Genomic DNA, 26,202 nt, shown 5'->3' on the forward strand with positions numbered 1-26,202 from the left:
ATACTATTCAAATCTCCCTGATCATGTCTTGCTTTCTTATGGGAATCTTCTATTTCTCTCTCGAATGTTGCTTCTATTCTATTAATTTGATTCCTTTTTCTACACTTATGACCGGATGCCCATGGTTCTCTACATCTAAAGCATAAGTCTTTCTTCATTATGTCCTCTTTTTGCTTGAGAGCATCATTCCCTTGGCATTGGTGCCCAACAGTCCACAGTCCTCTGCAAAAATAACATTCTTTTTCTTTATGATCGCTTCTTGAGTTATTGTCTCTATGTTCCGTCTTTGCTAAAGAATTCTTAGATCTTTCCTTTGAAGGATTTGATTCTACCATTTTTGCTTTTCTAATGGCTTCTTCCAAGTTTTGTGGTTCATGTGGTTTAACAGAGTGCCTGGTGGAGTCTTTCAATCCTTCTATAAATATATTAGTGAGTCTCTTTTGGGAAAGGTCTGAAACCATAGCTGATAATTCCTGGAATTTGCGAGCATAGTCTTCTACTCTTCCACTTTGTCTAAGTTGAGTTAGTTCTTGAAAGTACCATTCGACGTCCTTATCATCAAATCTACTCATGAGCTTTTGGGAGAATTCTTCATAGGATTTTATATCTTTATGTCCTAATGAGATACGTCCATGGGTCCACCAATCATGCACTGCTCCCTCTAGATGTACTATAGTAAATTACAAGGCATCTTCCTCCGTCATGGGATTTAGAATGAAAAATGTCTTTAGTTTCTCCAACCACTGGCACGGTGTAATCTTTCCTAAACCATCAAAATGCGGAAGCTTTATTTTATTAATTTTATGTCTAAGTTCTTCATTTACTATTCTTCTAGATGTTGCCCTTCGTTTATCTTCACAAAATTCTCTGAATGATATCACTTCTCTAATGTTAGGTTCAAGAGCAGCATATGCCCTCGCAATATCTTTTGTAGTAGTTAAGGTTTGCTCAACCACCTCCTCTCTTAAATTTACTCTTCCAGGTAGGATTGTGGGTTGGGGTAGGCTAGAGCTTGAAATTACATTGTTATTTTCAGAATAGACTGAATTATTTTCTTTCCCTATGTTAGGTTGACTCCTCAAATTATTGATCGAATTTCCCATGTTCTATAATGCTTGCAAGAAGGCCTGATTTGATTTTTCCATGAGGTTTAACATGTTTTGATTGGTTTGGTGGGTTTGCTCCATATACGATCTTACTTCATTTGCCAAATCATTCATTGTGGTTTTTGTTCTTCTTTCGTAGGGCTGCATAAACCGTTATCCACAGGGTGGCAGGATTATGCTCTGATACCACTGTAATGTCCCTATTAGGATCCCTTCTATATTATGACTTCTATGTCAAATTAAGTGTAAGAGGTCCCTTTCTAATAACAAACTCTCTCTTCTTTTTTTTAGCACAATTTCCTTTGCAACTAGTAATGATGATGGCAGTCGTGATTTATTTTAAGAATGATAAATTATACTATGATGGCCTTGATGGTAATGGTTTAAGGTTTGTCTTGAGTGCACAAGTAGTTAACTCATTCCACTCTTTATCTGATAGATGTTTTGCTAATAAGACAATTAACTCTATTTCAAACAATGTCAATAATACCTATAGCCTATTTCAATAACTCTATAGCCTATGAGAGTCAGAAGCATACACAAGCTAGGCACCTATATTCCATTTATGACAAAGAGATGTTGGCCATTGTGCATGCCCTGGCCAAATTTCAACAATATCTAGTGGGTGCCAAGTTCGAAGTACATACCAATTATAATAGTTTAAGATATTTTCTAGAGCAATGGGATTTGAACAACAAGCAACAAAAATGGTTAAGTAAGATTTAGGCTTTTGATTTCGACATTGAATATGCGAAGGGAAAGAATAATGTGGTTGAAGATGCTTTGTCAATGTTGTCCTGCATTTTGTCACCACAAAATGAAGTTAACAATACGAAACTTTTTCAATTTAGTTTCGCATTTCTCTGAGTTTGGTTCATTATTTAATTGGTTATTATTGATCAACCAATCAAATTCTAATTGATATAATGAATCCTTTTACTGAAAGATTTCATCAAGTCTTTTTAGTTTTTTTCTATTTGTTGAGCCTACGCTTGATTTTTGAAGCCTTCAACGTCTATTTCCTCATTTTGAGTGTGTGTTTATTGGTTTTTGGTCTTTGTTTTTGCTCATGTTATTGCTCTCGATTTTCCCTTCGATTCGATCTATCTTAGGGCTTAATCAGAGTTAGCAATCAAAAGATATGACCATTTTAGTACCCAAAAAGTGGGCCTTTAGGTGCAATTGCACGAATTAAAAATATCATGTATTCACTTTCTTTTTTAAATATAACATAAATTAATTTTATGTTATGTTTTTAAGTATTTTATCATTTCAGATTTTCACTTAAAGTAACTATGGTGCATTTTATGATATATTTTTAAGCTGAGTTGTTTTTTAATTTTTCACTTAAATGACTATATTAACTATATAGTTTAATTTAATTTTTTAGTTTTAATTCAAAAAACATCTCAGTAAATATTACTTTTAAAATGATATTTGCACATTATATATTAACTATATAGTGTAAATATTATTTATGACCCATTTGAGTAATGTCTTCAAAAATTAAAATTGACATGTGCATAATTCATCACTTAAGCTATGCATAGCATGTCTACAAGCCAATTTTCATCGAAATGTGCAATTGCACCCAAAAGGTGTAATTTTGATTGAGAATTACAATTTGAAAACACATAAAACATGTCATTACATGTGTTTTAAAATATGCAATTGCATCCAAAATGTGAGACATGCATATTTGAGTGTTTTCAAAACATGCAGTGGCCCTCAAAAGATGTGATTTTGCACTAAAGGTCATTTTTAAGGGCAAAATTTAAAGCATGCATTTGCATCTAAATTGAGCGATTTTGTGTATAAGCTCCATTACATATAAAATTAAAACATGCAATTACACCCAAAAGGTGTGATTTTGTTATGCAGTCACTTTTGATGATTTTAAAACATGTAATTGCATCTAAAAGGTGCCATTTGCATTTAAAACATGCATATGTCTTCATGAAACCCGAAATTGAAGATTCAAGGGCAAAAAAATTGATGATTTTCTCCTCCAAAAACACATTTTTCATCAAAATGCTTAGATTTGCCCATATAATGGCTTGAAAACCATCACAAGGGGGTACGTTTTTGAGTTTTAATGCATTTATATGCATTTGGGGGTCATAATTTTTCATATCCAACACAAAATAGACACATATTTTTGTATTTTTGAGCCACGTTTGGTTGATGTCAATTTTGTACCACTACATAACATATAGTAATTGAACACTTGATATGGGATATCAAACACTCAATTCCTCTCTTGAAAAGTTAATACTCATGAAGACATGAGAAAAACTTCAATGCTCCTTACACTTGTGGATACTAACTCAGTTATATCGATGTGATTTGCTGGTAATCACATAGGCGGCCTTACGTTGTTCATTCAAAGATAACTTGGACTTTGGAATGATGGTGATGATTTTGTATAAGTGTCAGATGATATTGATGGTGGTAATGATGGAGGGTATGTGTGATGTTGAGGGTTGCGACGATGGGGGCAATAATGCTCTAATGACTTTTACCTTCCTAACTTTGTTAGAATGAAATTTGACTATTCAACTACTTGCTATTTACTCCTACTCCTATGAATGGAAAGATTAGCAAATAGACGGGGATCGAATTTGATGAAAGCTCACCAGCGGCTCTACCTCCATAGATGCAATGATTCAGGGGAAAAGACTAGTTTACTCACACAAGGCTTCCCAACAAGCCGCTAGGATGCTAGTGGCTTACTTATAGATCCCTATCAAACATCCACTTATATTACCATGCAACTATCCATCTACTCTTAATCTTACTTAACAACTTCTTGAAATAAATTCTACTTCAACAACTTCAAGGAAATCTAATTCTAACTATTGGAAGTAAAAACCATGCAATAACACCAAATGTTATTAATCACCATGCAAGTCACAACAATGATAAAGAGGCAATTTTGGTATTATCTTAAGCAACAATTTTCTTCAACCCTTTACAAATGAGAGCAAATGGCCTTATATAGAGGCCCAAAATTACAACCAACGATAGAGATTAAGAGGCAAAACCAATGATCCAAATTGGATCCTAGAAACCTTAATTAGGGTTGCCACCCCATCGGCCAATGAGAAGACGCCACCTCATCAATGGACCAATGAAAAAAAAAAAAGTGGCAACCAATGAGAAGGCACCAAAATGGTAGCCAATCAAAATCAGACCCCTATCCTACCTAAGAGGAAGAAGAATTTGCCACTTGGGCTTACATCAAATGATCTTATAGTTCTACCTCTTCCTTTCATCTTTTTAGCCAAAGTAATGAACTTGGCTAGCTTGTCATTGACTTCCTTCATGGGAGGGCAAGGTGTGTGTTTCGTCTTGAGCTCAACTGAATTCATCATGTTGCTTGCTGCTTGCAGTGTTCTCTCATGATCCTACTCATATTCTTTCACGTATTCGATAAAGGCATTGAGGGAGGCAAGGGTGCCCAAATGTTTTTTCTTGATGGCAACCTTCCCCAACTCATCCAATCTTGATCCAAATTTTGTCTCATTGATGTTCTCCTCTTTGATATCTTCAAAATCAAGCACAGCCCCAACATTGCTCATCATGGTTGAAATGGAAGTGTCAACGCCTAGGCTGTGTTGTGCAATCTCGTTCTATACCTCTTCAAGTATTCTCCATCTAATAGTCAAGGCAACAAACCAAGACTGCACCATACTCAATCCTCCTTCATCTATTAACTTGGCTCTTTCCAAATATTTCTCTAGTAACTCAATGAATGCCTGTAGCCTGGGAATGGCTAAGTCCTTAACTGGAAGGAAATCCTTCCACTCACCTTCAAATGTTCTGAATTTGTCTCTAATAACCACTAATGACCTGAATGTCGAGACGTCCCTCCTGGCCTAAAGGCATCCAAAGTGTAGAATTTTCAAATCGAAAAACCTTGGACAACTCCGAAAAAACTTGCCAAGGCAACTGAAAAAAAGGGGGTCCCCAAAATTTTGGGGCGATGGTGTGAAAACCTCACAACAATTTTTATGAATGTAGCCCAGATCTAGGGTAGTTTTGATCACTTTTTGGCCCAAATAGAAGTCGTATTGAGATTTCAATATATATATACTATTAAAGAACACATTTTTGCCTTTAGATGTTAAAAAAGCTTCATTTCATGCCTTCTATGAATCACCTTTTTGCAAAAAAAGCCCAGAAAATTAGGTTTTTTTATCCACTTTTATGCACATTTAAGTCACGTTTTTGCATTTGGGTTCATGTATATGCATTGGGGAAGACATTTTTTGCATTCCCAAATCAAAAATGACTCAAAAAAATGCATATTTTTGCAACGTTTTTGTAAAAACGACCCAGATTTTTGCATGAAAAGGGCACGTTTTTGTTAAAAAAAACTCAAAAAAAAGCATTTCTAGCCCATATGTTTGGATCAATAGGCGTTGTTTTTGAGTTTTAATGCATGATATTGCCTTTAAAGACCATCTTTTTGGCTTTCTCATGTCAAATTCGACCCTTCATTGCTCATTAATATTTGCTAAATGCAAGTATTGAAGAAGTCAAATTATTGTTTGAGAATCCAGATTTGGCGGAGAATTGGTCTTCAAAGTTTATGATTCTTGCTATTTTGGCTCATTAACATCCAAGTGGACATTTTCAAACTTGTTGATCAATTCATGCTTATATTGCTATTTCGATTCATATTTTAGCTTGAAATTGCACACTTGTTCAAATATATGCCATAAAAAGTGCATTTTCGATTAAATATGATGAAAATTCTCATTTTCATACTTTTGGATTTTCCCCAAACTCCAAATTTGAATTTGCACTTTAAAGTAACTGCCTCTTGACATGTTTGAGTCTAAAACCAAAGGCATGTGTTTGTTTTGTGCTTTTTTTCGTTGTTTGTGTGTTTGTTTTCTTGTTTTTCTTCATTTGGAAGAAATTGCAAATTCTTTACCAAGAACTTGAGCACGTTTCATTTCACTCCACCTTCCACCTCTTCGTGCAAGTTCTTAGTTTCATTCCATATTTGCCATTACATGCCAAGGCACATTGCATCATTCCTTTCATATGCAATTAAACTTCAAGAGCAATTGCATGTAATTCCACTTTTCATGTCATGACACATTGCATCTCATTCTCCACATGCGATTACATGTAATCTCGCCCTCAATCCACATTTACATGCAATCTTATCCTTCATTTCCATTTACATGCATTTCCATCTTCCAAACCCAAATGCATGGTTGTTTTACATGTAATGACATCAAGAGAACCCACTTTTGACTAATGGTCACACATTTGAAGTCAATATTTATCATTTGCATGCATTTCCATGCGCCTAGCCTTCATTTCTCAAGGCATCTTTATAAGAACTCATCCTTTTCCCATATGCATTTACATGCCATCCATCGTCCTAAGTCCCATTTTAGCCCTTCACATGTACTTTCCATATCACATCCAATTCATTGCATACATTCCATGAGTATCTAATCAATACTACGAATATACTGTTCCTCAGAGATTCATTTTCCCAATATTCTCATGTAGTCAAAATCAATATCTTCCAATGATGTATTCAATACCATTGAAACTTTCAAGTTGCAGCAAGTCAAGATATGCTAGAATTTCTATAAAGAGTGCAGACATCCAATAAAGAAGGTGTGCTTCGAATCAAAGAAGCAGTAATTTATTTAATCTTCATTTTCCCAACAGTTGTCCGAGAACCTGAGTTCGTGTGAGAATGCACCAAGCACTTTGCTTCAAAAAAAAGAAGTTAAAAACGCCGATAGAAAGTTGTTTCAAGTTTACATCCAAACACCATCAAGAAGGTTTTCAAAGTGTCAGAGGCTCCAGTTTACGTTGATCTACAAAGGATAATTCACAATAACTTAAGCGAGAAAAAGATTGATCACATCAACATTTCAAATGATAACGGACAATATATCAATGAGAATCAAAGGCTCTTAAAATATGCAACACCATGATTATCAAAGTGAATGCAGTGATACGAAATATAAGAACTCCTAATCCTGTTATCATCCGGCATTGCATCATAAAGTACAAGGCCTTTGCCAACAATTTACAGGATTGATTCATTCAAAATCAACAGTTTTAATTATCTTTTGTATTCTTCCTTTAGTTTCGAAGTTTGTAGATGAAGAGGATGTATTACATGAAAATGTGTAATTATATGTAATACGATTTACATGTCCTTATGACATGTAATCCAATAATTTCTCTTGTTAGTTTGACCGGGACAAAATTGGTTGAGTTGCTCCCACTTTTTCCTCCATCTTTTTCTCAACTCCTTTGCCGATATAAAAGAGTGCCCCCTCATGGTAAAAATCATCTTTTATTGTATGCAAGAAAGCTCTGCCAGACTTGTGCAAGCATAACTTTGATTGTGCAGTACAAATTTGTTTGAAAAGTGAATAAAACAAGCAATTGGATTCGAAGCTTTGACTGGAAGCAATTGTGATAGAGCAAATTAGAAGCTTTGACTATAATTTGTGCATATTGTCTTTAATTCATGTTATTATTGTGTGTTAAATAATAGAGCATACTAATTTAAGAAGTAATCCGAGCCGAAACTTTGACTGGGAGTAGTTGTGGCAATAAATAGACTAGGAGCTTTGACTATAGCTTGTATTACCATCTCAAATTCACAAAAAATAGTTAGAATTCCCTACTTCTAAAAGTCTTTGTGCCCCAATGGTAGAAGTTATTCTTATAGAATAGAATAAAACAGGACTTAGAGCCAAATTAGTACGCTTCCAGCTAGCCTTTGTGTTAGTGTTGGTTTATCGGTATCATTGTTTACAACTTTAGATTGAAGTGTAGTTTGAGGCTTCATCTTGCCCATGACTCACTCCAAAGGTAAGTGGATTCTTTTTTGAAAGCTAAGAGGACAAAATATTGGTAACACTCCTTAAAAAATCTCTCCACTTCTTGCTTACCTTGAGTTGATCCAAGGAACGGTGAGAAAGGGGAGCCTTCCCTTTAAGGTAGGAGAGACTCTGTCTCACACACTGTGGTTGGTTATCCTATTTTGCAACTGGATTTTACCCAAAACTATCATTGCAAAATATCCACCCAACAATCAAGAAAACCCACCATCTACTTACTATCTCAGATTTCAGTTGACTAGAAAACACACTTATTGGTGGAATATTCTAAAAACAAATTTGCATGTAAGCTAATGGATGGCAAACATAGGATGACTGATACAAGGTGGTGGATGACATCATTTACTATAAGGATCGGATATAATTAGTGCCTGAGTCAAAACTAAAGCAAAGAATCCGGAAGGAAATACGTGCCTCACCTTGGTCGGACACCCGGGGTTTCTCAAGACCTATAGAAAGCTCAGGGAGAGGTTCTCGTGGAAGGGACTTGAAGATGATGTTTTGCAATACGTGTGGGAATGTGCAATATGCCAGCAAAACAAATCCGAACACACCTTACCTGTCAGACTATTACAACCATTACTGATACCAGAACAAAAGTGGAAAAGTATCTCTATGGTATTTATCACCAAACTTCCTAAGGTAAATGGAAGGGATTATATCTTTGTCGTGGTTGACAGATTGGAGAAGTATGCACACTTCTTTGCCATCTCCTCAAATTTCCAAGATGCACAGGTAGCCGACTTATTTTTCAAAGAAGTTTTCCATCTGCACAGGCTACCCCGAAACATTGTTAGTGATAGGGATGGTCAATTTCTTAGTATATTCTAGATGGAATTTTTTCAGTTAACAAGAACAGAATTGTCGCCAAGTACCAGCTACCACCCTCAAACTGATGGACAAACAAAGGTTGTGGACAAGTGGTTGGAAGGCTACCTCCAGAACTATGTTTTAGCAAAAGAACAGGCATGGGTCAAATGGTTGTGTCTAAAGGAATATTGTTACAATACAACTTATCACATGTCTATTGGGATGACACCCTTCAAAGCACTCTACGGGTATGAACCCCTTTAATTTATTGACATGGTTTTGGATGACAGTCGCACACCTAGGGCAAAAGACTTGCTTCGAGAGCGGCAAGACATTCTAAGATTCTTAACGAAAAACTTACAGAGGACATAGAATCAACAAAAGATCTACGCTAACAAGCATCGAGTCAAAAGAAGTTTTGAGGTGGGCAATCTAGTCTATCTCAGACTACAATCATATAGGCAATCATCATTGAAGGTAAAAGAGGAAGAGAAACTAAGGCCACGTTTTTATGGTCCTTATCAGGTAACTCCCCATATTGGTGAAGTTGCCTATGAACTTAAATTGCCCGAAGGGAGCCACATCCATGTCTTTCACGTCTCCTGCCTAAAGAAAGATGTGGGACAGAACAGCGTTGTACCACAGATCTTCCACCGCTCAATCAAGGGAAGCCCGTGTTGGAACCGATCGAGATCACTGATGTATGAGCGAAGACACTGCAGAACCGTACCATGAAGGAATACTTGGTACGTTAGAAGCACTTGTTGTCGGACGACGCTACCTGGGAAGTGAACAGATTCTTCAACATCCAAAGTTGTGTTTGCTTAAGGACAAGAAAATTTTGGGATGGGAAGGCTATAATGTTCCCATCATAAAATAAATAAACGATCAGAACTTTGTTGTTTTTGGCCAATTGATTTAGTATATCTCAAACCATTTTTATTTTAATTGCATCCATAGTTGTTGCCATCAGCTCTCTTTGTAAACCTTTGGGAGTTCCTCTTGTTGAAAATAATTGATCAATTGTATATTGTCTTTGATGTTACACAAAATGTCATATCTTTACCAGTCAGTGTATATCGAGCTCACTCGAGCGATAAAGACGGTTTCTTGTGTCTGTCAAGCATTCTAGTGTTTGCTAAGTTCAGAAGATAATGTCTACCTAGTTCACTAGAGCGTCGAAGAAAAGTTCGCAGAAGTTGAGTATTAACCGAGCTCACTCGGTTAACAAAAGAAAGTTGGATGGAACCAGTGTTAATGAAATCACTTGGTTACCAAAGGAAGTTTGCGAAAATGAATTGTTAACTAAGTTCACTTGGTTAAGACGGGAAAATCATTCTAGTGTTAATGTCTACCGAGCAGGGTCGGCTAACAAAGGATTTTCTTATTCTGGCATATTGAGTTTAATAAATTTGTTTGTTGGTTTTAGTCAACTGAGAAGATGAATATTAATTATTCTTAGTTGTATTCAAGCCGACTTGACAATGTATATGATATAAGTATAAGGTCAAGTTGAGGACTGGATGTGTGAGAATGTGTGCAAGATAAGAAGATGCTTAGAGGAAACAAATTGGAAGGATAAGCAGGATATCCTTATTGGGCGACAAAGATTAATCTAATTAGGGAGGATCATTTATTAGAGCAAGAATTGAGATCTAAAATCAGCAATTCAGTTGCATCAACAGTTAGGTCATATCATTGTTACTCTCTAACCATTGTAGCAGTGTATCAAATCTCTTAACAAAGTTGATTTAACATTTATTTGCCAAATCTTCTAACAAAGTGGCATTTCTAGATTTAAGTGTCTAAAAACCTCTAACAAGGCCACTCCTAACAGGGTGATAAAATCATCTAACAGGATCACACCTAACAGTGTGTTTTTGTAACCTTTAATAGAGTTGGCTCCTAACAGAGCTCACTTCAGAAGAGTGGAAAGTAGTAGCTAGTTGCAATTAGTGGTTTTTCCCAAATTGGGTTTCCACGTTAAATCTTGGTGTCACTTGTGTTCATGTTATTTCTTTTATGTTTATGCAACTAAGTTAATTAAGGCTAATCACAGTTAATATCTTAAGATTTGCATATTCAGTATTTGTCGACTAACGGTTGATATTATAGTGCTTGCCGAGTTACAACATATTGTTAGTGTTAACCAAGTGCCTGTGTTAACTGAGTAATAGTATTTTCAACAGAGTTTATGTTTTGTATTGACATCTAAGGAATCTGGGATTTATTTTAGTAGTAATTGATTCACCCCTCCCCTCTCAGTTACTCCTCTTATATTTTCAACAATTGGTATCAGAGCTTTTGGTGCTTGCAGAGAAGGTTTCAACGACCTAAGCTAACGATCAGAATGTCTTAAAAGAGAGATTCCCAAGTTGAACAAGGATAACTTCGAGGTATGGCAGGAACTAATGAAGCTACATCCAGCAACCATCAGTGATTCAAGTCTGAAATATTTGAATGCTCAGTATAAAGCTCCTACTAGAACAATGACTGTGGAGGAGATTGTTGGAAAGAAGACTCATAACATTATGATGATTGACATTGCATCAACTCTTAACTATGTTGAATTTGATGAGGTTAAAGGGTGTGCTACTACTCATGAGATGTGGACCACACTAAAAAATATCTATGGAGGTGATGATAATATCAAAAGAACCAAGGCAGAAAGCTTGAGAGGTTAGTTCGATCGTATGAAAACAGTGCAAAATATGTTGACAGAATCAAAGCTAGTGTTAATGCAATCAAAGCCTCTGGAGGGAAAATTGATGATGTGACAGTGGTAAGCAAGGTACTCAGAACCCTTCTTCCTATCTATGCAATCAGAGTGTCAGCTATTCAAGAGATCAGATGTGATCCAAATAACAAGATAACCTCGGATGCTCTAGTAGGAAGATTGACAGCATTTGAGCTAGATAACTATGATAATTATGTTCCTAGTTCTAGCAATCTTGAATCTGCATTTGAAGCCAAGTTGTCACTCAAGAAGAAAGCTACAAACTCTAAAGGCAAACAATTTGAAAGTGACGAGGAAGACAGTTCTGACAGTGATCTTGAAGCCATTCAAGCACTACTTGCAAGAAGGTATCCCAAAGACAAGAGAATGTACAAAGGTAAAATTTCTCTAATCTGTTTTTCTTGTGAAGAAGTTGGTCACGTTGCTGCAAGGTGTCCAAACAAAGAAGACAAAAATGAAAAGAAAAACAGCAAGTATAAAGGCAAGAAGAATTTCAAGAGCTACAAGGAATACATGGACAAAGGTAAGAAGTTTTGTTTCATTGCTAAAGATTGTTGTAAAAGATGAATTTGTTGATGAAGAACATAAAATGGCACTTATTTCTCATGTTAGCAAAAATGATACATGGATTATTGATAGTGGTTGTTCTCATTATATGACTGGTGATAAAAAAAAGTTTGAACATATGGAACACTATGATGGTGGTGTTGGTTATCAAAATCATTGATTAGAAACTTGCGAGCCTTGCCTGCTCGATGTTGGGATACCTAATCAATTTTGGCCAACTTGACAGGATCAATCAAATTGATTTAAATATTCTGCACTTCTGGCTCTGCTAAACCAAGGCCTGTACACCTAATCCTGGACAACAAAACTCGGATCCAAGATGTTTTATAGTGAATAGATTATAATGCAAAGACAATTTCCTCAAGTGGCAAGATTTTAAGGAAAGCTTCAAGATTGTGACTAGTGAATATTGTTCTTCAAAATTTGATTACTTGAATAGATTTGAGAATTGCTGAAAGAAACATTTTAAACGAATTACTAAAACAAATAAGTATCAAACTCTTAAAGGAAAGAGGTTAAATTATTGCCAGCATATGGATTGAAAATTATGAGCAAATTAATGATCAGTGTCGAAGTTTAGTTGGGCAATAGAGTCAAAAATATATACATTCTCACATATAACTTTATGATATTGGTTATATTATATTTATAAATGATTTCAGTTATTACAATGCCTCAAATTCTTTCGCTTTTACACGTATTTAAACCAGTCTACGATGTTTTAACCCTTATGTGGACAAAATAGATACAAATAAAGAAAACAATAATATTTTACAATATTTGTATTTATCAGATCTAAATAGCAGCGAACAATTCGATCCACCTATCGTAATAATGAATTATAAACAAATAAAGAATAAAATGATCACAAAGGACGAATTATATAAATTTCAACTCTAGAACAAATAAAACTCTTACTGATTATATTGTAGGAAAGTTTGTATGGAAGACACTCAGATTGTTGATGCTCTATTCAACACAACTTGATCTCAGACAATATCAAAGTTTATGCCCAAAAATCTCAATTTCCACCTACTTGGTTCAAACTTCAAACTCTCCCTATGAAGAAATTTAATAATACATATGCTTTAGAATATGTAGAGTTCTTTTTTAGCAATATGAATTGGTACCTTGTTTGACTTTCTCAACATATATTTATAGAACACTAAAGGATATCGGTTGCATTACCAAACATTGCAACCTTTCACAAAAAGAAACTAATCCTCACTTAAATATGATTTAAAAACTATTAAATTATAATCAGCAACTGCATCCTTGTGCACCTTGTGATATTTAACACGCTATCTCAATCCTGCAGTCATCTTTTCTATGCGATTTCAACTCCTGAAGATCAATTTGCTAACCACACTCTGAAACATTGACCGCCTCCATCTCATGTTCATTAAAACTTTCATATATTTCTTCTAAATCGATATGTATCCATGTCAGGCTTCCAAATAACTCCATTTGTCAGATGTCTAAGTGTTGAACATCTCGCGACTCCTATTCTTTGTTTTCTAGATTCTCCCCGCATAACAGCCTCCACGTTTGAATGAAACCTAACAAAATATATACAAAATACTATAAGTGTTATAAGTGTGTAGATAAACACTTTACAAGAAAAAATTAGAAAAAACTTACCTTAAAATCCCATTGACGATATTGACACAGTGAGGAGCAAACTCAATTAAAAGGATTGAACTTTGACTTCCATATGTCGTCTTTATTGATGAAAACATCAGGAAGCATCACCATCAGTTTGTTGCAGACCTTTTTCATACTAAGCAATATAGGAATTCTTGTATTCTTGTGAGCGCACAAGGTAAATAGAAACAACATTAATATTTTATGCCTCCACTCATGATAATCTCAATATTATCTTTCTCGCATATCTCCTACATGTATATTCTTTGGAAACTATCTATTTCATTATATTTCCGTTAATTTTCTATGAGTTCTGCCACAAATAAAACTTCTGCACAACCACTCGGTGATTGCCTTCAGGCTAGGCTCTTGCTTTCTCAGGCCATCGATGTATATTGTTCCTCACCATAGGACACGACAAAGACTTCTAGTGCACGAGTATACTTTTAAACTCTTCAATCTAAACACACAAATTCATGCTCTGGAAATCATCTAATATGCATTATCGTCAATCTTCATATATTTCTAAAGACAAAGTTTTATTTTATATAGTTTCTGATCATATACTTGGTCCTCACACGGCTCTGTTTCACCACGTGGAGGTATGCTTAACCAATAGGATTTTTACTTGAAGGTATTGGTCAGTCTCCAACGCTAAACAATATGAAAACATTATCATTTACGAGCTCCATACCAGCATAGGCTCATTTGAACATTTGCTTTCTCTATTTTCATAGGAAAACCTTTGCTCTATTGTATCTATGCTTAAGTCCTTTTCCTAGTCAGAAATTTCACAGAGGTAAAATGCCTACAATATCAAAGGTATGACTCCCAACAAATGCCTCTTGAGAAAGATCTTTGGCTAGAGCTATGACGGCTTGTAGCAGATATTAAGTTCTGCTTCACAACAATGATCCATGAGCAAGGACATTTTCCATTAGCCACCACAGGTGCAAGCCCATGGGGATTCTGCTCATGCGCACTTGATGAGGAAACTTTCCTATGTTCTGATTCCTTTTGCATAATCTCACAACTCTGTTCATTTTCTTCAGACAACATGATGATTAACACTTCAACCGTATTTGAATATTCTCTGTTATAACTTCCAAATGCCATAAGGAAGGTGCCCTCCTTTCTCTCCATTACTGCTAAATTGAACCCTTGATTGTTAATAATGGAGCCCTTTGATAATGTTAGCCCATTAGACCATGCATTGTTGAAACATCAAGAATCGATGTTTCAGAGTACCATTCCTTTCGTCTCAATCCTCATTCTTGGAAAGGAAACCACTACAGTTAAAGGGAAGACAATGTAGGAGATATCTTGTTTCTAGCTAGTTCCCATGTTGCTCAAATGATTGCAATGTACAGAAAAGACCCTGCAAGTTCTATCAAAATTTGGAAACTTTTTCTTGCAACAGCAAATTATTATTTGTAGCAACAAGAAGCACTCCAATCATCATTCAAAGGATTCATAACACTTGTCTGTTTGCTTTATCACACTAGTTATCTGATGACTAGTCCATAATGAAAATGCGTACAATTGGAAGCACAAAAATTTGGCTCCATCGGGTGGAAGCGTAAGATTTGGAAATAATGAACCATATTGCATAAAAGGAAAAGGTTGTATTTCTCTAACCAATGAACTCAAATGTGATAATGTTTATTGGGTTGAAGGATTGAAACATAATCTACTGAGTGTGGTACAATTGAATAACATTGGATTCAAGGTAGAATTCATGAATTGGAAGGCCAAGTTGCTAGATGGAAAAAGAAATCTAGTTGGGTCTAGTAACCAAACAAAAGGTAACTTATTCTACCTAGATCTTAGTGAAAGTTCGTGTTTCATTGCTCAAGTAAAAGAAAGTTGGTTATGGCATAAAAGGTTATGTCAAGTGAACTTTGATAACCTAATCAAGATAAGCAAAAACAAAAGATTAAGAGGTATTCCTAGTCTAAAGAAACCTAATATGGACCTATGAAAAAATTGTCAAATTGGTAAGATGGGCAAGACAAGTTTCAAGAGCAAGAACTATCATTCTGAAAAAGTCTTGGCGCTAGTTCATGCAGACCTTTGTGGACCTATTGGCATTGAGAGCTACAGTGGAGATAAGTACTTTATTTTATTTGTTGATGATTATTATAGGATGATGACAGTAATGTATTTGAAAGATAAGTCTGAAGCTTTTCAAAAGTTCAAGTCGTATCTAGCTAGAGTTGAAAAGGAAACAGAAAAGAAGGTGAAATGTTTGAGATCGGATAGAGGAGGTGAATTCATTTCTAATAAATTAAATAATTTTGCACTAAAAGAGGAATCAAAAGACAAGTATCAACCTTTGGTACACCTTAGGAGAATGGTATAGTAGAAAGAATGAACAGATCAATCATGGATTGTGCAAAAACCTTGATGATAGAAAAGAATGTTGCAATCAAATACTGGAAAGAAGCAATCAGTACAACAGTTCATACCTTGAACAGAGTACAGCTGAAGAAAGACTCAAATTAGACTCCTTATGAACTATGGTATGGCTATAAACCTAATGTAAGTTACTTGAAAGTATTTGGTAGCCAATGTTATATTTTGAAGGAGACTAGGAAAGGTAAATTTGATGTCAAAAGTGATAAAGGCATATTCCTAGGATACTCCGATAGAAGTAAAACATACAAATGTTTGAATCTAACCACTCATAAGATCATAGAAAGTGCACATGTGAAGATTGTTGAGTTTGTAGAAAAGAGTGAAGAAGCGAGCAACAAAGAACCTAAAGATTATAGAAAGTTTATTTACTTTGAACCTGATACATTGCCTAATCTAATTGGAAGTCAGCAGACTTCACCTCTTGAGTCCCCAAAATCTCCAGAAGCGAGTTGTAGGCAGTGCAACCCAAGTCACAGTCTAAAAGACCCGAGTCACGATCAGAGGCTACCAAGTCAGTGCAACCCGAGTCTGAATCTGAAGGACCCGAGTCACAAACAGTGGGACCCGAGCATGATATTGAAGATCATGGTGAGAAAAGTGGAACAAGTTCTAAATCCAAAGTACCTGTATTAGCTAGATATGGCAGAAGGCACCATGCAACTGAGCAGATCATTGGAGACAAGTCAAATGGTACAATGAGAAGGAACAAATTGAAAGGTACATGTTTGCTTACTGAATTTGACCTAGAACAATTAAAGATGTTTTGGATAATGGAAGTTGGATTGAAGCAATGAATGAAGAGATAGAATAGATAGAAAGGAATAAGACCTAGACTCCTGTTCCTAGACCCAGGGATAAGAATGCAATTGGCACAAAGTGGGTTTTTGGAAATAAGTTGAATGAAGAAGAAGTTTCAAGAAACAAAGAAAGGTTAGTATGCAAGGGTTATTCTCAAGAGGAAGGTATTGATTATGGTGAAACTTTTTCTTCTGTTGCAAAATTAGAAGATGTTAGGACCTTGCTTATGCTGCACATAAAGATTTAAAGTGTATCAAATGGATGTGAAATCTGCATTCTTGAATAGAATTCTAGAAGAAGAAGTTTAGACAGAACAACTTGAAGGTTTTATAGATCCTAGCAAAAGGGATATGGCTTGTAAACTGCACAAAGCGTTGTATGGTCTCAAGCAAGCTCCCAGAGCTTGGTATGAAAGACTTCATAATTACTTGAAGATTGGTTTTCAAAAAACAAATGATAATAGCAGCCTATACATCAAAGAAGGACCAGACAAGAAGATTATATTGGCAGAAATCTTTGTGGATAATACATTATTTACTAGAAACGATGATTTGGCAAATCTTTTTCAAAGTAAATGAGTAAGGAATTTGAGATGTTCATGTTTGGAAAAATCAGATTCTTTGTTGGCTTGCAGATTCAACAAAAGAAAGATGGTATCTACATTACTCAATCTAAGTACATCAAAGAGATACTTAAGAAGTTTGGAATGGAGGATTCAAGAACAGCTGGAACACCTATGTCTACTGGACATAAGCTTTCCAGAAATGACGATTCCAAGGAGGTAGATCAGACCACATGCAGATCAATGATTAGCAAACTTTAGTATGTTGTACATATTAGGCCTGATATTGCTCTTGCAGTTGGTATGGTGGAAAGATTTTAAGCTAATCCTAAAGAAAATTATATGATGGTAATAAAGGGAATCATGAGGTATCTAAAAGGTGTTGAAGACTATGGATTATGGTACAAAAAGGGAGGGAATTTGGATTTCAAAGCCTTCACTAATGCAGACTGGGCAGGAAGTGTTGATGATAGGAAAAGCACCAGTCATGGAGCATTCTTTTATGTGTATGCAACTAAGTAATTAAGGTTAATCACAATTAGTATCTTAAGATCTACATGTTCAGTATTTGTCGAGTAATAGTTGATATTATAGTGCTTGTCGAGTTATAGCATATTGTTAGTGTTAACTGGGTGCCTAAGTGTTAACCGAGTAACAACAGTTTCAGCAAAGTTTATGTTTTGTATTGACATCTAAGGGATCTGGGATTTATTTTATGGTAAATGATTCACCCCTCCCCTCTCAGTTACTCCTCTTATATTTCCAACACCTCTGAAGGGTATTTAAGTATGGCATGTAGGTAGTGATTGATATGTGATTTGTGTTATTTCTTTAAATTGTGAATTCCTGCTAGAGTTCAGTATTGTTCGCCATTTCGGAAGTGGAACATCTTCTCTATTTAGTTATTCCAGTTTCGGTGGGATTCAACCATCACCCTATCTTGTCTTTGTATTACTTCACTTAAGATCTGGCACATCTGGAGCACCATCTTTGTCTGCTAATAAATGTCTATATGATTTAGGTTGCCCATATTTCTATTATTGGCAATTGTCTTAACTTGCATTTGATTCGACACCGTGGAAGGCACACACACACACTCCATTATTTCTTGGAGCAAATCTATCTCTATCTATATAGACTGGTAGCTGTACGACCCACCAACATCCATCACCCTACTGTACGTCATCACCGTACCTCTATCGTACACCACCATCTCACTAGCCGTATGGTCATCCTTCCACATTATTGTACAACCCCTAGCCAACCTCCACCATACGGTCGCATTACCTCCATTATACGGTCATATAAGTCCACCATACGGACTTGGCTTGGCTCCCACCATACGCTTCCCTCCCTACACCGTACACTACCACAAGACACCATACGGCAATCTGTTGACTTCGTATGGCCACTCCTCACTACCCTCTAGATACTACGTACGGTATCCAAACATCCATCTCATCTTCTGAACCCACCCATCTCGGTTTCCATTGTACGCTTCTTTGATTGTATACTAAGTGCGGGGAACTTCCCAAAATATGGAGTTCTGCCTGAAAGTGCCTGATTTGGAACATTACAGTAAAATATACAGACATATACTTTTGACAATTTACACTACAGCTATACATATTTTGGGTTTTGTTTTTTGAAGATGCAAAAACTGTGAACAGCTATATGTATGTGATTAGTTGATTGATTTACTTTGATGCAATACAAGGATCAAGTGTTCAGCATTCTGGTGATATCTATCTTTCAATTTCTTTGATCAAGTGCTCCATGATAAATTTGTTTGCAAGATTTGCTTCAATATGCTTATCTGATGATATTATAGTTTAAGTTGAGTTTTCAGATTGATAATCAGATTGGAAGATTGGTTAACAAGTCTCATTCTATCTTATTGGCCTTTCTGAGAAAGTTAAATCAATAAGACTAACTGCAGATTCACACTCAGAATATAATTCATTTGGATGCATTTGAAGTGATAGTTTTAATATTAGATTGTTAAAGTTGTCTCCAGAGTTATACATATAATCAATTAAATTGAGCTTATAAGAAGTCAATAAGGGATTAAGGCACTAGTCTAGATATTCATTTAAGATAATATTAATCAGGCATTTCCAAAAGAAATTCTATTTCATATCTCATATTTACAATAACAGCAATCCTTTTAAAACCAATCTTACAGCACTTCAGCACTAAGTCATTGAACATTTACAATTTGATTAATCTCAAGATTTCACTTGCCAACTTGAGAAGTCGTATAACTTTTCATACATCGCACTATCTGCTATTAAAAGCCTCATAACAACATATTCTGGTTGAGGAATAAGTGCACCCACCCAGGTCCTGCAGAGCCTAAAGTGCAGAGAAATTGGATCCCTTGAGATCATTGCTATCAGTTGGCCAAATTGAGTTGGAAGATCCCAGCATTGAGTAGGCAAGCTTGTAGGATTTCCAACCAATCAATTTGAGCACCAACATTCCCAAGTCTCAAGATGGTGCCACAAACTTCGCAGGATAAACAGAATTAATTGTGAATCAGATATGCATCTGATGAGGATCTTTCCATAGAATGAGCCAAAACTACTGAGATTTTGATATGACGTTTGTAGTTGTTTACAGGACTTTGGTTGTCTTCCACAAACCGAAATGATGTTATGTGGTGAAATGGAGGAAGCTATATTGTGAGGCTCTTGCATCATAGCAATTTCTACCAAGGAGGATGATCTTAAAAAGGTTGTTAAGGTTCATTAAAAACCTATCTTGTTTCTTGGTATCTGAAAATGAATGTCTCAACATGTGCAGTAATAGTGGACGCTAGGTTTGAAAGGAATTGTTAATATAGTACAACCAACACATCTCCAATTGTTCAATTAATAAATTATAAGAAAACATTTGTTATTTGAAAATGATAGTTAAATTTATGATCAGACTATCATGGTTAAGGCAAAAAAATGGCACACAATCGAATCCAGAATGCGCATCTTCATATTATGATCAGACTATCATGGTTAAGGCAGAATTTCAGATTTGATGGATACTAATCAATATATGCTTTGCTTGCAGGTTATAATGAAGATATAGTGAATATGAATTAACTCATTTCTAATACTAAATGCAATGTTTGACTATTATTACTTTACTGCAGTCACAATCTGTAGAGATATATCATTTATTCATTTCGATGATTATGATCTCTTGAATCAGTGCATATTTATATTCATACCAATAGTCAAGACATGGGCGGACATGTCTATTCATCCATGAAAAGACACAATGGCATAATTAACAAATCACTAAAGGACCCAATCCTTAATCAAGTGTAATTAGTTTATTAAACAGATTCCTTTATGATTTCCAATCTGTACAAGGCAATAGATCATTTGCTCGAACTAATATGATTGATATTATGTCAAGAACATAATGCTCGATCTAAGAAAACTATAATCTGATCTCTTGGATTTTCATACTCGGTTTGATAATGATGAAACCAGTTTAATACCAAGATGATGTCAGCAAGGTAAAAATTATGTCTATGCATACTTGTGTGTATGCATGTATATCAATTCACATGGTGAACTGGTATACATATATGCACACGCATGTGCATACAATTGCCATGCTGGCAATTCTGATCGACGTTATAATATCTTAACACTCCCTCTTAGCTACGGAAGATAACTAAGTATGAACTAGTTTAGATATCACCTAACACGTGATATCAAGGAGTATACAGAACATAAGTCGCATGACATTCGTATATCCTAGTTATGGTGTGTGCACTGACATCACGTTGCATGATGTCTACCATAACATATCATGGCATGTCCACAGAAATTACGTCATATAATGTCCACAATAATTATCTCATAAAGAACATATTGATACATAACCGATATCAAATCAACATGATATCTATCAATTAATCCAAGAGATATTAACTATCAAGACATTTCCATGAATATCAAGTCAGCATGATATTCATCATGATACTGAACATTGTAAAGTCATCACCCTACAATGTTGAATACAAGTGTACATTATCAAAAAGAGTCACCTTTTAGTAATGTACACAGGTGGCCCATAAAGTCATAGAGTCACACGTACGACACTAAGAGATTTTGCATGGAGACATGATGGATTCTCTCACATGGTGTTGTCATGGTGTCACACACATGACATCCTCCATAAATCATAGCAGAGGGTGGATCTACTATGGCTCAATCCATAGGCTGAAAACAATGGCTTTCACCTCAAACTTTTCTCTCAAAAGAAAGAATATGCAAGGATACAAATAATAGAATAGATCAGTGATGTTGAATTTCCTTTTCACCTAAGGCTTCATTTTCCAACGTATCAAGCTTGTCCCAGAGGTATACATAACTTCTCTCTAGCATGACGCTTGGCAAGAATGTCGGTCATCTATTCAAAGTTAGAGAAACCATCTTGACATGGTCTACTCCCTTTAAATCAATATCATTGGATGTCATCAAATGTAGATCCTCTAGCTGCTCCCTCTATTGCGGAGAGGCATGTCATGTTCATACTCCAATCACGAAAAATATTTTGTTCCAAGGGACTCATCATCAAACACGTGATTTATTAGGCCAATAATCACAACATTGTTCACAAATGTACTTTTCTAATTCCATAGTAACATGAGTGAATAAATTTTGGACTTATCCCTTGATTTGGCTACATCAGGCATTCGAGTTAACTTGGCTTCCTTCTAAAGCTCTAGCTACATTCATCAACCTCCCGACCTCCTCGTCCAAGGTTGCCTCTAATGTAATTTTCTTTTCTTCTCCTTCGAAAATAATGCAGCCATTAACTTAGTCCCATAACTATAAGCATTTACATATCCATCTATCCTCAAAGATCAATTTAATCAAATCCTCTAGCTACTCCTTCATGTCATAGAAAGATATCCAATCATGGAAGATAGTTTTCTTTAATAGACACATCTACTGTACCATTCTTTTTCCGGCAAGAGCATCCTCTGGGACAAAGAAAAGGTCAAGGCAAAAATAACTCTTATAGTACATCTAGAAATACAATTTAGAGAGAGACTACAATAAGTAGATAAATGTAATACTCAAGGATAGCAATTACTTATCTGCACATCAACATTCTTGATCCAAGTTGCTCCAATGAAGTTCCATATGCATCAAATCAGAAAACACCTCTACATAAGCATTTGTCAAACAATGGGAATGGTACATTGGTTATTATTCCCCCTCACAATATAAAATTCCCACTTATTTCATTTTATAGAGTTTTCAACCTCTAAATCTGTTAGTCATCGATCTCTATATCTAAAGCAACTATCTATTTGAAACTGATTTTAAATTTTCAATATGTCGGAAAGTAAGTTACATATTGTAAGAACTTCATTTATAGATTTGGTGGCTTCTTAATAACCCTTGCTTTCAGCCATTCAACTATTCTGTGAACTATGTGCAGCAATAAGTGCAGTCCCAATGGCCACATGTTGTTGTAGACTTGTCTCATTTGTTTTCATATCCTTTGTTCTATGCAGAAGGTAATCCCAGCATCACACAATGACTCATATAATGAACAGTCTACAACAACATTGTCACTATTCTCATAATAATGGACAATCCAAAACTCTGCGACTTATCTTGAATGTCCAAGGTTCAGATAAGCCACATTCACGATATTCCATAATGACTCTCAATGAACTTCACATAACATACCTCACTTTTTTGACCTCCTACAATTTCGAGTTTCATTTTGGTGACCCTTTATGACTTTATATCCCTCACCTTGTCTTATCGTGAGTGGTATATTAAATACTTATAAATTACAATATACCCAACGTTACTCTTACCTTCTTATATTTCTACATCCCTCAATGGACCTCTTATATATTACTATCTTTTCATTCAATCTATATTTCATTGCCAGCGGCTCCCTTGAATCCATGTGGCATTTGAAATTGTCGATGAGGGGTCTTCCCTTGATCACTTATGTTTAAGATATGGGTTCGACCCCTTACATACTCCAAAGTGTAGCTCACTTAATTTCATAAATCCACCCGATTTCATTCCACGGTGGTCAGGTTTCGTTCTGCCCTTTCTTTTCGTTCTATGATGACCTGTCATAATCTCCGTAAAATGTTACGAAACAGACTTTAGATACGCGTGCAAAAGACTTCCACATGCTCTCCCTTTTGATTAATTTTTGACCAATTCTGTGTTAATGAGGAAGTCTTAGATACACTTTCCAACTCAATAAAATGGTTTCCCAAGAGTGGAATTTAATTCACTGCCTGTGATCCCTGATTTCTCTGTTTGCTCACCCACCTGATTAATCAAACAATCTGCCCGACATTTGTCATTTGCAAAGCAAAGTAGCTTCAGCCTCGGTGATGCCCGCAATGACAAAATGCCACTTTGCCTCCTGAATTGCAAATCATTCTTGCTGACAGCCATGAAAAACTCCATTCCATCAGCATGAATTCAAGGTTATACGAAACGTATTGACTTGTAATATGGTCATCTTGAAATATAGATAATGAGGTTCTCGTCTTTCTTGCCACATATTTCTTAATGCCATTTATCTTTGCAGCCACTGCCTATAATCAGTAGTTATCAACATTATCACCCCTCTATCATTTGATGATTGCTTTTTTTGTTCTCAATATTTCTGCAATGTCTGTGATATTATCCTTTTCATACATTCTTCTTCTTATTTGATTCCAGTATTCTATTATTAGTGAGTCCAAATCAAACATACTGCCCATTGATGATGAAGTTTACGATTACAATCATACTCCACTAAAGATTTGCATGTTGTTGACTGTAAAGGGAATATGAGTATGACAGTTCGTATTCCTTCTCTAAATTATTTAATACACTAATATTCTTCCAAGGTTCTGTTCAGGTTCTGTTCTAAGGTATCTTCTACCATTTCTGTAAACCTCAAAAATGGCTTTCATGTCTATCATATAACTTTCTTCCTTTGTATTCATTCGCAGCATTTGTATTGAAGTCTGTAGGATCTTTCTTAAGGGGTAAAGCTTTCTTCAAAAGAACCTTGCTCTGATATCATGTAAATGATAGTTAAATTCATGATTAGAATGTTATGGTTATGGCAGAGTTTCAGATTTGATGGATACTAATCTATATATGCTTCGCTTGAAGGTGGTAATCAAGATATAATGAATATGAATTAACTCATTTCTAAAACTGAATGCAATGTCTGAATATTATTACTTTACTGCAGTCATCATCTGAAGAGATAGATATCATTTATTGATTTCAATGATTATGATCTCTTGAATCGTTTCATATTTATATTCATACCAATGGTCAAGACATGGGCGGTCATGTCTGTTCATCCATGAAAAGACATGATGGTATAATTAACAAATCACTAAACAACCCAATCCTTGATCAGCTGTAATTAGATTATTAAACAGATTCCTTTATGATTTCCAATTTGTACAAAGCAATAGATCATTTGCTCGATCTAATACATGATCAATATTATATCAAGACCATAATGCTCGATCCAAGATAACTATAATCTGATCACTCAGATTTTCACACTAGGTTTGATAATGATAATATCAGTCTAATACCAGGATGATCTCAGGAAGGTAAAATTAATGTCTACGCATATGTGTGTATGCATGTATATCAGTTCACACAGTGAACTGGTATACATACATGCACACGCGTGCATACATTTGACATGCTGGTAAGTATGACTGACACTATCAGATCTTGACACTACTACTATTCAGGAAATGTAATGGCCCCTTGCCAAATAGGCCACTAATAACTACTAATACTGAGCTGTGTAATTTCGTCAAACACTTGGCATACTACTGTTGGAAGTTGCGCTGAATCATGTGATATTGTTGTGCAACAAATCCAAACCAAATGATGCCAAATGGCTTAAACTAATTGTGACAAATTCTCAAACAGTTGGCAAGCAATTAGCAAATTGCAACAATACTAGATACTGAAATTTGATATTCAATTTCTTCTCTTTCAAAAAAAAACTGAACATTACAATAACTTCATTCAATAATAGGAGATGTAAATTAGAATCAAACTCCTTAGCATTTGATAGTTCCAACTCCTCAAAACATAAGATTAATCAATGGATTTTTTCTAAATACAAATTCTGATTTAAAACTTAAGAACCTGGAAATGCAGGAGCTGATGTATTGAATTGCCAAACTCCACCAAAAATCTGAAATGACTAATCCCTGCTTAATGCCGTAATGGACTGGCAGTCCTCTTTCAGATTTTATGCTTGTGTTGGTGACGTTTTTGGCCCAGAAATGAATCGCAGCTATCCAGGAGTCCTGCGATTTAATTGCAGGATTTTTATTTTTTATTTTTATGCCCTGTTTGAACCCCAAATTGCTGACACAGGCCTGACTGGTTCAGTATGGATGTCCGTACAGACTGTACGGCACCTGCTGCTCACAATACCCTGCAAAAACTCCTTCGAAAATATGCCAAAAAATATTGATTGAAAGCTCCTTGCCAAAATGATAAAAAAACTGAGAACCCCAGGCTGGGAATGAACAACCAAAAACTCTCCAAATTGATCCAACTTGAAATGGCTGAGTGCCACTTCCAAAGAGCAACCCTTTATTCAGAAAGTATAATAATACATCAGCTATTG

General features: G+C 35.5%; 1 protein-coding gene across 3 annotated transcripts in view; it reads right to left on the reverse strand.

Annotated features, from left to right (window-relative positions):
• Nucleotides 1–26,202, reverse strand: part of LOC149540847 (ALBINO3-like protein 2, chloroplastic) — a 288,924-nt gene that overhangs the window by 224,310 nt on the left and 38,412 nt on the right. The gene's annotated exons all lie outside the window — the stretch shown is intronic.

Source organism: Cupressus sempervirens, chromosome 9 (assembly GCF_028749045.1).
Source record: "Cupressus sempervirens isolate cs-2001-9-10 chromosome 9, ASM2874904v1, whole genome shotgun sequence".
NCBI classification, from domain to species: domain Eukaryota; kingdom Viridiplantae; phylum Streptophyta; class Pinopsida; order Cupressales; family Cupressaceae; genus Cupressus; species Cupressus sempervirens.